General features: G+C 47.4%; 2 pseudogenes; one reads left to right on the top strand and one right to left on the bottom strand.

The window, feature by feature from the left end:
• Positions 1-523: 523 nt before the first annotated feature.
• LOC147733149 (uncharacterized) lies at positions 524-1,750 on the bottom strand (annotated as a pseudogene).
• A 7,405-nt stretch (positions 1,751-9,155) lies between these two features.
• LOC147733150 (uncharacterized) lies at positions 9,156-11,742 on the top strand (annotated as a pseudogene).
• The last annotated feature ends 1,470 nt before the right edge of the window (positions 11,743-13,212 follow it).

A 13,212-nucleotide genomic window follows, 5' to 3' on the forward strand; every position in this document is an offset into this window, starting at 1 on the left:
TAATCTCTCCGGGCACCAAAGTTGTCCAGCGAATGTGTCCACTCCAAGACTGAGTTCCTGAGCTCCACCCCATGGACACCGCTTTTTATAGTTTAAATCAACATGTTCGAGAAGCCTCTAGCAGGCGCTCTCGCCCATCTATTCACAGGTGCTGGCCCCATCTCTGCATCAGATCCACCCATACAGACCTGGCCAGATTCTGTTTGGGTGCGCCAAGGCAAAAGACATTCCTTTCCCTATCTCCGGCCTTGGAGAGCTTTGCACAGCCCATCCTCCCTCTGTCCTAGAGATAAGCATAGAATGCACGAAAACAAGCTGAAGGTACAACATAACCTCACAAAATGCCTCGCACCAGCTTGTACTGGTTTACGTGAAAAACATGTTTATGTTACTGCTGAAGTGTAACTACAGGGCAAGGCAGCACAAAATGGAAGATCAGAGCATTGCATGGAATCAAGGTCAACATGTAATTTAGAACGTGTAAAATTGCAAATGCAGTACATTCCACCCCTTGACCTTTGATTCACCCATCATACCCCATTGGCCTAAATACCATGGATCTGGGACGAAGAAGGGAGAGAAAATTTGGAATGCATTGAATGCAACAACATAATGAGATAAAGACGCAAATAATCACTATAATAACACCCAAGATATAATGAAGCTGCCCAAAATTAGGTAGCTACCCAAACAACCAATTCCACCATCCTTGATTAACGTCTTGGGTAACCCCTTTTACTAAATCTTTTAAGGCATTAATATGTGCATGAATAGATGTAGAATGATCAGATAAATTGAAACAGAGTCCCTCAAAATCCTCGCAACCTTGGTTGTGTTTTAACAACAAATAGTCCACAGCTGCCCTATTCTGCAAAACAGCTTTTCTTGTTCCTTGAATATCTAAAAATAATTCAGCTAAAGCGGCAGAAGTATGATTGAGATTCTTCACAATTAAACAGGCAAGCTTAGCAATAGTTCTTGCATTATAAACGGACAGTCCTGGCACTCCTACAATGGAAATAGCCAAACTAGTATACTCTGTTCTAGAAAGCAAGTCAATATTGGAGTCACAATCCTCAGGTAATTGAACAGCAGCTCTAAAAGAGCGAATACGTGTGACAGAATGCATGGGAAAAAGCATAAGACTTAATCGTGATAAGGCACAGGGTCCTCCAGTTATGTTAGCTAGTATGTAAGTGTATGAAATATTGCCACACGAGAACAACCATCCCTTAGGTAATTTCACATGGTTAACATGGCTAGCGGCTAATACTGTGTGATTACAGACCATATAATTGGTGACATTACTGCAAAAATTGTCATGTCGTGATTGACATAATGTTTGTTGTTCAGCAGTCAATTGTTTGCTCTTCTCTAATTTCAATTGGCCACACTTGCCAATTCTGCCAGGTTGACAAGTTAGTTGATAGCAAACAACTCCAGTAGAGATGTTGTAGGTAACAATACTCGTCATGTTCCTCCAGAGGCTATCTGTAACCTCCGGGCAGAAACAACAGTACTCATAAAGACTCAAATATGTATGAAAATCAATTTCCTCCACTACTCCGTCAAAGTTAGTTTGGCTGAAGATGTGCTGAAGCACATGTGCAGGGGAAGGTACAGTGATAAGGCAAGTGGATATCATCTCAGCTGTACTCTGAAGATTTCTCATACAGAAGTGGGAAGTGTTCAGCACATTCCGGGCTAGGTAGGTCCTGTTGTTATCCGCATGCTGCAACAATGCTGTCATCCGACTCGGGTGGTTGATCCCCGTCGCAATTCCCGGGCCCTCACGGACCCCTCCGGACACGCCCAAACACCGATCACACAGCACAAGCGTCGCAGCGGCAAGCCATACTGTGATCTAGAAACAGAAAACAAACTGGTATAATCACTCTCGTAAATAATATTTTTCAGCAGGTACATTTTCCCACTTTTCCTGTTCAGGTTTCATGATGACTAGGATATTATCTTTGCCCTTAGCAATCAATTCTGCAGGTTCAGGAGGTTTGTTTGGGGACTCTACCCACAATTTCGCCCCCGGGTTCTTGTCAGTAGATCTGAACCCGCCCTTTCCTCGCACAGTTAGAAGGGCTGGGGCCGTCCTCTTCACGACATTTCCTCCATAAACCGGCATGATGACCAATTGGGCAACACGGTCACCGGGTTGCACAATCAGATCATTATCTCCACTGTTCAATAGGATAACTTTGATCTCCCCCTGGTAATCAGCATCTACCACCCCTCCCAAAACCTGGATGCCTTTAAGGCCAAGCCAATATCGAGGAGCGATCAGCCCGAAATGCTCTGTGGGAATTTGAACTCCAATTTCTGTCTCAATCAAGGTAATGTCTCGTAGTTGCAATCGATAGAGTTTCAAGGCATGTAAATCAAGACTGGCAGCCTCTGGTGTGACACGATATGGAGCCAAAGCTCCGGGAGCTGTCTCCCAATACAGAATCGTGTTTGTGGCCACATGGGCTTAATCTGCAAAGCTGGGGTCAACATGCGCATCAAAGGAGTCTCTGCATTAGCAAGGGGTCGATTGTTCAAAATCTACAATGCAGCAGACAAGTGACCCTCCACCCCTTCAATGACCCATCAGATAACTTTTTCAACTGCTTTTTCAGCAAACCATTCATTCTCTCAATCAAACCCGCTGACTGTGGGTAATAGGGTATGTAATAGATCCACTCAATGTTGTGCTGCACACGAAAAATCTTGCACCATCTTTCCTTTAAAGTGTGACCCATTGTCACTTTGAACCTGCAATGGATTTCTCTAATACAAGATCAACAAATTCAACGTTTTCAGAATTTTAGACTGGGTTACTCTCTTGCATGGGAAGGCGATGAGATAGCCAGAATAGGTATCCACCACCGTGCATGCACTCTGACATCCTCGACTCATTGGCATCAGCCCGATGAAGTCAATTTGTCATATTTGCCCTGGCAACTTCCCTCTGCCTAGCTGGCCTCTCACTACCTGTGGAACTGGTCTGTGCTGAGTATGCTGACAAACAGGAAAGTGAATGATTGCAGTCTTAATCAAATCTAGGGGAATATACATCCTGCTAGTGGCTCGCTCGCCCAAATGTCCGCATTTCTGATGCGCCCATTTAGCCATGCCCACCAAGTCAGAATCCTGTGTCTCCACCTCAGCTTCATGAATCTTTGCTTTTTGGTCTGCAAAGGAATTGCACAAACCCTCTAGTGAGTCAGTGGGCAATGAGCGCCAACATGATCAACTGTGACTGTACTCTGAGACAACAATTCCCAAATCTCCTGCCACAACTTCTTTCCCCAAACCTCCCTGTTGCTAATCATCCAATTGTGAGCATGCCATGTGGGAAGCCAAGTGGCTAGCCCATTGGCCGTAGACCATGAATCGGTATAAACGTGACATGTACCAGGGAGCTCTTGCTTTAACGCCTGGTAAACCGCGTACAATTCTGCAAACTGACTACTTCTTCCCTCTCCGGTAGTCGACAACAACTTTTTCGTCACAGGATTGTATGACACTGCCTTTCAATGTCTCTTGGTCCCCACATATCCGGCTGAGCCATCTGTAAAGCACACATGCTTTTTGTCCTCCGCGGACAACTCTGAAAATCGCCCACCCCATTTCACTGGGGACTCTCGCACTTTTGGTACATCTTGCAACATTTCTGCATCTGCTATGGGAGTCTGCACCACTTGCTCATGCAGCACTGCGGTAACTTTAGGACCAACTTGTGCTCTGTCTTGTATGAACCACTTCCACTTTATGACGCTAGCCTCCTGTGCATGCCCAATCCTGTATTGTCTTGGGTGAGCTCATCACCCATTGCATGATATGTATCTCGGGTCTCAAAAACACATTGTGCCCTAGGATCAACTGCTCAGTATCCACCAGAGTCCAATAACATGCTAACAACTGCTTCTCAAAAGGAGTGTACCACTCTCCAGCATCAGGTAATTTCTTTGTCCAAAACCCTAGGGGCACCTTCTGTCTCGCCTGCTTTTGCCACAGGTTCCAGGTTGCATATTGATCCTGGACAGTTACATTTAAATCAATGCTTCCCTCTCGTATGGGCCGTACATCCATAGCACGCTATATAGGCTCCTTCGCTGACTTAAATGCCTGTTGTTGGGCCTCCCCACACTCAAACTCATGCTTCTTCCGCGTAACCTTGTACAGAGGGGCCAAAATCTGACTCAAATGGGGAATGTGCTGTCTCCAAAAACCAAACAATCCAATGAAACGCTCCGCCTCCTTCCTATTTCGTGGCACTGCAAACTCTTTGATCTTTTGCCTCACTTGAGGCAGCACTTCTCTGTGTCCCTGATGCCACTGATTGCCTAAAGACTTCACACTCTGGGAGAGTCCCTGCACCTTCTCGGGGTTAATCACCCACCCTTTGCTTTGCAAGTGCTCTACAATTCTGTCTAGTTGAGCCTGCACCTGTTCTTGGGTCTCTCCTTGAATCAACACATCATCGATGTAATGACAAAGTTGCACTCCAGGAGTAACTGACACCTCGTCCAAATGCTCTGCCACCAGCCGGTGACAGATCGTGGGACTATGTAAATACCCCTGAGGCAGGGATCTAAACGTGAAGTGCCTACCGCCCCATGAGAACGAGAATTGTTCCTGGGACTCGGGGGCAATTGGAATCGTGAAAAAAGCATTGGTAATATCAAGTGTTGCATACCATGTTCCATTGTGTTTCTAAATTTTTTCAATCAAAGTGATGGTGTCGGGGACCGCGGCTGTCAACGGGGGCGTCTGCTTATTTAGCTCGCGGTAATCAACTGTCATGCGCCAGCTCCCATCCAGTGTGCGTAAGGGCCACACAGGGTTATTCCACGCCGTGGTAACCGATCTCCCCACCCCCGCCTCCACCTAATCCCGTATGGTTGCGATAATCTCATCATGTCCCTCTGGAATTCTGTACTGCTTTATGTGAACTACTTTTTTTGCTTGGGACACCTTCACTGGAGGAATCTGCAAGCGCCCCAACCTCACAGCAGCCACCGAGAAGTACTGCTTTGACCCAAACTGATAGCATCCATCATCTAAATATAGGGTCATACCTTTCAGAATGTCAATGCCAATGATGCACTAGGGAATAGGCACAAACAAAACAATGTATGCTCTCTTGGGAAGTCTGCCTATCTTCATCTGAATTACCGTTTGCACTGCTGATGTTTCCTGTCCACCCAAACCGTGATAGTAAAATACTATCCTTTAAATTTTCGTGGATTGCGATGTATCAACGTGGCCTCCTCTCCGGTGTCTACCAAAGCCCACACCACTTGAACATTTCTATTTTCCCAATAGATCTCAACCCTCACATGTGGTCTATTATCTTTGTGAGCTCATCCCTGCACCGGAGCTTGGCCCATTTCCTAATCTAATTTTCGCCTGCGCAGCTCTGCATCTGCCCGGTGCAAGTCCCGGCGCAGACCTGAATACAATGTTGGGAAACCCTCAGGGAACAACCCCTCCTCTTCCCGTTCCCCATCTGAATCTGTGCAATCTCGGTCCCAACCTTTCTTTTTTGTCTCTCTCACATGAGATTCCCTCTCTCTCTCTCCTGACCTGCTTTTTCGTGCTTCTCCTCAGGCTCCGCTTCCCTGCGACTCACTTTCTTGTTATATTTTCTATTCACATGCCTATTCCCTTCCTTCCTATCCAGTCCTCGGTTACGTTACATTTCCCACATGCTTTTGGTCTCAATACCATCAATCTCACTCCTTGACACCCCATCCTTTAACAGCGCCAAAAACATATCACTTTGGGTCACTCAATTGTTATCAGTGTAGGACTCTGGGCGTGAAGCCCTATTTGGGTTGGCCCATTCCCCAAGCTCTCCCAGCTCACGGACCGCCTCAACTACTTCTCCTTTGCTATTACCAGTTTGACCAATTAACAAAGTCATTATCACCGCTTTGTATGCAAGGGGCGCCAAACGAATGATTTTGACACAGTCATTAACTGACCCATAAAATTATGCGCCTCACCTACAAGAACAGCCAGGTTCATCCCCTCCTTAATTCTCTGCGAGGCATCTCTTAGGGTGAACCATGGTTTTTCATTCCCAGGCCAGTCTGAATCTGTGGGGTACCTATCTGCTGAAAACACAAACCCAATCAATAGTAAAATTCAGTTAAACTATTTCTCCCCTGTTAGTCTTGAAGAAACCCGTCAGGCTATCCTCTCTAGCAAGTCAGGTTCCCCTTTTGATCCCTCCCTCCCTCTGTTTCTACATGCTCTTATGGACACCGTAAATCCAAGCATTAATGCTATCATTAACTCTTCTCTGGCCACTGCCGCCATCCCATCTGAATGGAAACTAGCCGCTGTAAAACCTTTGCAAAAAAAAACCCTAGCTGACCCCACTACGCTCTCTAACCTCCGCCCTATTTCCCTGCTCCCACTCCTTTTCAAACTTACGGAAGCAGCGGTAAACAAACAACTGACCAGGTACCTGGAGGACAATGACATCCTACACCCCAACCAAGCAGGCTTTAGAGCTAAACACTCCACGGAGTCAGCACTACTACACACGGTGGAGACACTCGAGATTGCAATGGATCAAGGTAAAAAGGCCGTCCTGGTCCTGCTAGATCTATCGGCGGCCTTTGATACGGTCTCACACCCCGTATTAATTGGCCGCCTAGCAGAATCAGAAATAGCAGGAACTGCTCTTGAATGGCTGAAAAATGTTCTCAGCCACAGGAAGCAAGTTACGATACTAGGAAGCCATTGCTCAGACGAAAAAGCGTTAAAAACAGGGGTACCACAGGGCTCCAGCTTGAGTCCAATACTTTTTAACCTTTACATGACCCCTTTGATAGAGCTCATTACATCCTTCCACATCAGCACGATATCTTATGCTGATGATATTCAGCTCATCCTCGTCCTGGACAATAACTCTACAAAGGCAGAGGAAAATCTGAGAGACTGTCTTGCCGCAACATTTGAATGGATGAGAAATCCCCATCTCAAATGTAATTCGGGCAAGACTGAAATCCTCCCTTTTGGCCAACAAAACCTTTTTTCCCCCAAATCTTGGTGGCCTCGAGATGCAGAAGTCCCCCCGAATACCATCACGACGGCCCGTAACCTTGGGATACGGTTTGATGAGGCCTTATCTTTCAGACAACAAGCAGGCACTGTGGCGGGGTCCTGTTTTAACATAATCAAGGGCCTCAGAAGGTTCTTTGACCTTCTCCCTCTGACAGCCAGAAAGACGGTAGCGGTGGCCCTCATTACTTCTCGTCTGGACTACTGCAACAGTCTTTATGCAGGTTCCAGCAAAGCTGTATTACACAAACTGCAGATGGTCCAGAACGCCACCGCCCGTCTTGTGCTGAGATGGCCCAGGAAGTCGTCTGCATCAGCAGCACTTAAGATCCTGCACTGGCTGCCTATCCACAAGAGAGTGCTATTTAAAATCCTAATAATCACTTTCAGGGCCTACCACCAGTTGGGGCCCACCTACCTGTCCAAAAGGTTCGGAAGATACGCACCTTCTCGCTCACTTAGATCCTCCAACCTAAACCTACTTGTGACTCCTAAATTTAGACTCGCTACAAAAGGAGGAAAATCCCTTGGAGTATTAGGAGTCAGAGCCTGGAACAAACTCCCACTCCAACTGCGTCAGATCCCGTCAGAGAACCTCTTTCGAAAGGCTCTTAAAACTTGGATTTTTAAAATCACTGACACTTTCTGTTTAGCTTTAATTTAAAACCCCACCTCCAGATATTCCAGATACTTTTCTACTGAGTCCTCATTTGGCCCACTGGCTTTTATTCCTCTGCGACACGAATGACTAGCGCCAAGATGCTCCGTGGAGTGTAAGTCACGCTTTATAAAAATAAATTACATTACATTACATTACCTGTGACCACACCCCGCGCAGCTAGCTGCAACAGTTTGGTCATCACCGTGGAAAGTCCGGAAGTATCCCTGCACAGTGGGATCAGTACTGAGAGTACAAAATTTAGCTGGATCCCCATCGTCTAACATGACCCCAGAAGCGCCGTGATCATAGAGGCGCAGCATCCAAGCTAATCGCGTCTCGCCAGGCTTCTGTCTAAACCTCACTAAAATATCACTGATTTCCTGCTGAGTAAAATCCTCCAGGCTATTTAGCATCACTCCATCCGGGTTCCCTGGAGCGATTTGAAGTTTCCATCTTAGATTTGGGCTGCGCTTCCACTCTCTTAGCAGTTTTTCCCCTCCTCGTCCTGTCTTTCTCCCTGTAAGGGCTGCTCTCCCTCTGAGGAGAACTCTGACGATTCCAAGATGTTGGAGTCCCAGGTAGATGGATCGAAATCTAAGCCCGCTTTGGCAATCGCTAAATGGACTTTCCTGTTGCTCACTCGCCCCCTCCTTTTCCTGTATCTATATTCAGCGACACGGACTGCAGCCCATTCTGCTATAGTTTGCTATGTTTCTAACTTATCTTGTATTAACTTATTCTGACAGGAAAGCATCTTAGAAATATTCTTAGCTTCAATAAGTTGTTTTTCTAAGCTCAACGGTTCCTGCTGCAAAGATAAACATTTGTCAAAAACTTGACGGTAGGCATGCAACAGAGCCCAACCTCTGCGACCAATAATTCTTTACCTTTCTCCACAGGAACCTTCCGTAAACAATTTAAAACATCTACTGGCGTTGCTTCGCCCAAACAGTCAAACCAGCTCTCACTTAATCCTGAGCTTTTAGAATACTCACGCGCCAGCGCGGAGTACGGCGTCGCCTCCCATCCAGAAATTTGCATGGGGGCTAAAGGGATTTCACTCGGTGCCAAAGAACCAAAACCACAGTTGCCCCAGTATTGGAACTTTCATAGATTCCCATGCTTTGTATCATTCCCCGTCGTCGGAATGGGAGCCTCAGTAGTATCACAACCATAGAAACAAAAGAGAAAAAATAGGCCTAGGCCTCATCTTCTTTTGTATCCTATCACCCTCTTTGTGTAAAAGAGACCAAACTTTTGTCAGGACCAATCAGAGCAGCCTCATCCCCTAGAACCTTCCTGAGAGAGCTCAGAGCCTCAGATTTTTCTACCGCACGTTGTGCTAGGGAGTCTCCACTGAGCTCTGCTCAGTTTTTCTCATTCTAACTGTTTATTTCTTCAAGTTTTCCACTTCAATCAGGACATGTCTGACAAGGAGAAGAAGGCCTTATTCAGGTCCTGTGCGTCTTGTGGAAAAAAGCGTCTTTTTGTGGAAGATAAGCATGAAAGCTGTATCTATTGCTTATACCCTGACCACAAGGCCACAGACTGCAAAATTTGTAGAACCTTCTCTACTAAGACACTTCGTGACAGAGAGGGACGGCTTTTGACCTGGCTTCAAAAAATGAAGACTCAGAAGGAGGTTCTCTCATCAGATGAAGAGGATTCAACATCTCTGGCTTCCACTCCCAGATCCAAGAAGAGGGGTAGGTCTCCTCCTGGTTCTTCTTCAGCTGAGCCCCCTTCTAAGGCCCCTCATAAGATCTCTGACAGGTCTGAGAGGGCTAGTCCACTTAAATCTCCTCACGGAAGTGAAAAGGAGAGGCAGGGACAGGCTGCTGGACTAGTTACAGCCTCTAAGGACAAAAAGGAAGCTTCTATCACTTCTCCTCCATCCAAAAAGGAAAGGACTGGTGACAAACACTCTACAGGCACTCCAGGGAATGTGCCTGAGAAAAAACAGCGTCCGTCGACGACAAAAACATCAGGTTCGTCGACGACGATTACTTCTATGAAAATTCCCGCTGCTTCCTTGGCTCCGTCGACAGGCTTGTCGTCGGTAGCGGTTTCAGCGTCGACGACTTCGTCGTCGTTCAAGGTTCCTGGTTCGTCGACGATAACTTCTTCAACGTCGACGATGGTGGTATCTGGAAAGCTGCTGTCGACGGCATCGTCGATGACGAAAACTACGTCGACGACGACAACGACTTCGACGACGACAATGATGGTGATGACGACGAAGTTCGTCTACGAGACCGTCGACAATCATCCCGTCGACGACGACCAAGACTCCGTCGACGAGGTCTTCTGTGCCATCGACCACTCCGTCGACAATACCATCGACGACCTCAACACCGTCGACGACGGCTCAGTCGACAAAGCTGTCGACGGGTCAAAAACTGGAATTTCCTCTGCAGAGAGTGAAAATTACACCTGAGATGACGTCTCCTCGACATGTTTCGACACATCTACCGACATTGCTTCTGGAGGATGATTCGGAGGAGGATGAGGACAATGAAGGCCATTTTGGGGATGCCTACAGTCCCTCAGACTTAAATGTAAAATTGCAAGAGACTGACACGGAGGAACACTATGAGCAATGTGACCAACGGATGCGTCAATATGTTCCACAAGGACTACGTCCACCTGGTTTAGGGCAGGACATGGTGGTCATGCCCGCCTCTTTAATTTCTGACCTCTAGTTGATGCTGCAGGACTATAGGAACAGGTTTCCTTCGGAACAGTCAATGCAGTCTACGCAACCTCCACCTCAGGCGTTGCCGCAAGCGCAGCTAGTGGTCGAACTTCCTCCGTCACAAGTGGTGTCTCTCACACCACCAACGGTCATTTCTAGGGTCCTTTCCCGGACACCGGATCCCGGACCCTCCACTCCTATTCACCAGGATACCTCTTCGGATGATGAGGTACAGGTGGAACCCTTGACTGATCCATTGCAGGACCCAGACTTGGATCAAGGAGACAGTGGGTTTCAAGATCCAGACGCCACTGGTCGGGATACTTCTATTTCCCCTCCGGTTGATATAGGTGGGTTCCATAACTTCATGGAGAGAGCTGCAAAGATGTTTGGACTACCAATTTCGAAGGAAGAGTCTGAATGTTTCCTGTATGACTTTAAGGATCAGTACAGAAGATCGGTCAAATCCATTCCTATTATTGAGCATGTGTGGGAGGAAGGTATGAAGATAATGCAAAATCCTGCCACTGTGATTCCGGTTCTCCCCAGGTTGAAAAAGAAGTATAAGGCTCCAGATGGCAGTCCAGCTTGTCTTCTTGGGCAGCCAAAGCCTGATTCGGTGATATCACAGGCTGCTCAAAGCAAGTCCAAGAACCCATCAACACCTTTGACTACGCATCCGGACAAGGACGGTAGGCGCCTGGATAACGTGGGGAAGAGGTTTTCTTCCATGGCCAGCTTACTGGTTCGAGCAGAAAATGCTCTCGCCATTCTAGGCAGATACGATCGCCAGATGTGGTGTGACCTGGAGCCATTTGTGGAACAACTGCCAGACTCCGCGAGGGAAGAGGCAAAGAGAGTTCTGATGGAGGGAGAAAAATCATCCTCTGAAGTCATCGACTGTGCTATGGCTTTTGGAGCCTTGGCAGGGTCAGCTGTGCTTCGTCGTCAAGGTTGGTTGAGAGCCACCTGGTTTCGTCAGGAGGTCCAAAATAAGATCCTGGACCTCCCATTTGATGGAGAGATGCTCTTTGGTAAGCATGTTGATGATACCCTGCAGAATATAAAAAAGGATACGGACACAGCGAAATCTTTGGGCTCACTCAAGTACCGTAAGGTCCCATTTAAAGGCGCTCGTGGCAGAGGTTTCTCTTCATATAGAGGCAACACCCAACAGAGATATTCCTCTCAGTCTTCGCAATCTAATAAGACTCAATATTCAAATCAACAGCATGGAAAATCAGCGTCTTACTCTCGTCAACCTCCGCGAGGGCGTCAGAACCGTCAGGGATGCGACAACACCAAGAGACAATAGCGGCCTCCTGGCTCTACCTTCTGTTCCTCCCCTCCCAGTCACATCAGTGGGGGGCAGGATATCATTTTGCCTGAACAGCTGGAAGTGTATAACATCGGACCAGTGGGTCCTGAATATTGTTCAGAGTGGCCATACGTTGGAGTTCCAAGACCTTCCTCCAACGAGAGCTCTGGGCGCCACCCGCACAAAACATCTGGGACTGCTCCACCTCGAAGCCCACCAATTGTTCCTCAAGGGGGCAATAGAACCAGTACCTCTCTCTCAGAGAGGCAGAGGTTTTTTTTCCAGGTTCTTCCTGGTTCGGAAGACGGCAGAGACTTGGCGCCCCATTCTAGACCTACGAGAACTCAACACTTATCTCATCAAACTCTCTTTCAGGATGGTCACTCTCCAAGAAATTCTTCCTCTTTTGAACCCAGGCGACTATTTGGCGTCTCTGGATTTAGAAGGTGCGTATTTCCACATTCCAGTACACCCAGCTCACAGACAATATCTGCGATTCACAGTGGGAAAGAGCCATTTCCAATTCAAGGTGCTTCCGTTTGGCCTTCGGTCTGCACTTCGGGTATTCACCAAAGTGTTGGCACCAGTAGCAGCTTTTCTACGGAAACAATCCCTGGAGGTTTTCCCTTATTTGGACGACTGGCTCGTCAAGGCTCCATCTTTCAAGGACACCTCTCAAGCTCTTTCGGCTTGCATTCAGTTGTTCAGTCACCTGGGCCTTCAATTGAACACACACAAGTCAGTTCTACAGCCCTCCAGATCCACAAGGTTCCTTGTGGCCATTTTAGACACGACGTAATGCACAGCTCGTCCTTCAGAAGAACGTCAACAGAAGTTGATCATATCGGCTCGCCAACTGTTCCACAAGCAATGCCTTTCAGTCAGACAATACAAGTCCCTGCTCGGGTCGATGTCATCCTGCATACCATTAATACCTCATTGCAGGCTGCGAATGCGTCCTCTGCAGGAAGAACTAGACAAACAATGGTGCCAAGCAGAGGGATCATTGAACGACAAGGTGTTGGTGACACCAGAAATGAGAAAGGCATGCGAATGGTGGCTAATGCGGGACAATATTGCACAGTTTGACGTTCAGAGTTTCACCATCCCCTCTCATCATGACAACGGATGCCTCTTTGGAAGGCTGGGGAGCGGTGCTCCGAGAGCTTCAAGTCAGCGGGCACTAGAGTCCAGAACAGCATCAGTGCCATATACATTTTTTGGAGCTAGCGGCCATTCGTTTGGCTTTGCAGGATTTCCTTCCCAGAGTCCGAAATCATACAGTGCTGGTCCGGACGGACAATACGACGGCCATGCACTACGTCAACAAGCAAGGAGGAACGAGATCGCAAACTCTGTCCAAAGAAGCTCAGAGGATCTGGGATTACGCGATTCTACACAACATCAGCTTGAGAGCCGAACATCTGGCAGGCTCTCTCAATGTCAAGGCGGATGCCCTGAGTCGCC

The sequence above is a fragment of the Lissotriton vulgaris genome, chromosome 2_1, assembly GCF_964263255.1.
Source record: "Lissotriton vulgaris chromosome 2_1, aLisVul1.2, whole genome shotgun sequence".
Classification (NCBI taxonomy): domain Eukaryota; kingdom Metazoa; phylum Chordata; class Amphibia; order Caudata; family Salamandridae; genus Lissotriton; species Lissotriton vulgaris.